Here is a 1,301-nt window from a genome sequence, read left to right on the forward strand (position 1 = left end):
ATCGGGACCCGCTCCCAGCACCTGATGTAACCGGTTCTTAACTCTAGACCAGCGCTACGTTGGTGCTGAGCTGGACCCGTGTTCTTGGCCCAGAACCAGGTTTTTATTTTGTGGAAAAGCAAAGAACCGGTTCGATACTTGGCACCGACTCCGAACCAGCACCAGAACCGTCTTGGTGGAAAAGACAGAGAAGATTCCGATTGAGGCACTTGTACAATATCGAATGGATAGACACTAAAGTTGGTACAGACATTCATGGACCCCACAGAATGAATCCCAAAGACTTTGGGGATCCCTTGACTCCTTTAAGGTCTGGGGCGGTTCAAGGATGTGACATTTTTATCAAAATACAGCATGGAAAATCTACTTAGAAACATAGAAACATAGGGAATATTTCATAGGATAGAACAACACAATGTAATTCTGCTCAATAAAACATCACATTCATTACTAGTTTCACTTGTTTTCATTTTTAACAAATTACATACATACATCACAATACAGTACACTTTTTTATGCTTTAGTCTTCATGTTGTCAGAATTTGGGATAATTGTCATGGAAACAATTATTGGTCATGTGAAAGTTGATCAAACAGGAAGTCAAGTGACAGTACTCTGATCCAATGGAAATCAGATTCACAGCACTCTAGACCAATGGAGTGGGGGGCACCAGTAGGGTCCAATCGTATTTCAGTGGGGGGGGGGCTCCCTTCTAGCCCCGCCCTTGCTTAAGGGCCATCAGGTTAAAATAGATATTTATCCAGTGAAATATTGCTGGGGTACAATCCAATCCTATTAGTTCATTTGGTCACCTGGCTGTAAAAAGGGGGTGTGGTCTACCTGTGGCTCTGGTTTAACCCTCATGTTATCCCAGGGTCAAATTTGACTCATTTTCAGTTTTTTTATCACAAAAAATGGGCTTTGAAAATAAGAGCTGAAAATGTCAACATTAGAAATATCAAAAGAACTTTGTAAAAAACATCCAAAAAAAGCATCCACAACACTGAAAAATTGACCAAAAAAGTCAGAAACAGCGATAATAGTGCTGAAAAAAACCTTTTTTTTCATGGTTGATGGGAAGACAACACAAGGGTTAAAAGCAACAGGGTTTCCAGACAGGAGAGGCAGGGGGGGCTGAGAGAAGCACATGTTGGTGTGGCAGCTCCAGGAAGCATGGCTGCATGAGTGTGTGTTCAGAAGTTTTGCACTCACATTTTTATTAGTTTGCCAATGTCTTGAATGAACGCAAAGTGACCAGTTTCAATCAGTGGCTCGGCCGAGAATCAAGAGTGGGTGGAAAG

Source organism: Etheostoma spectabile, chromosome 20 (genome assembly GCF_008692095.1).
Source record: "Etheostoma spectabile isolate EspeVRDwgs_2016 chromosome 20, UIUC_Espe_1.0, whole genome shotgun sequence".
NCBI classification, from domain to species: domain Eukaryota; kingdom Metazoa; phylum Chordata; class Actinopteri; order Perciformes; family Percidae; genus Etheostoma; species Etheostoma spectabile.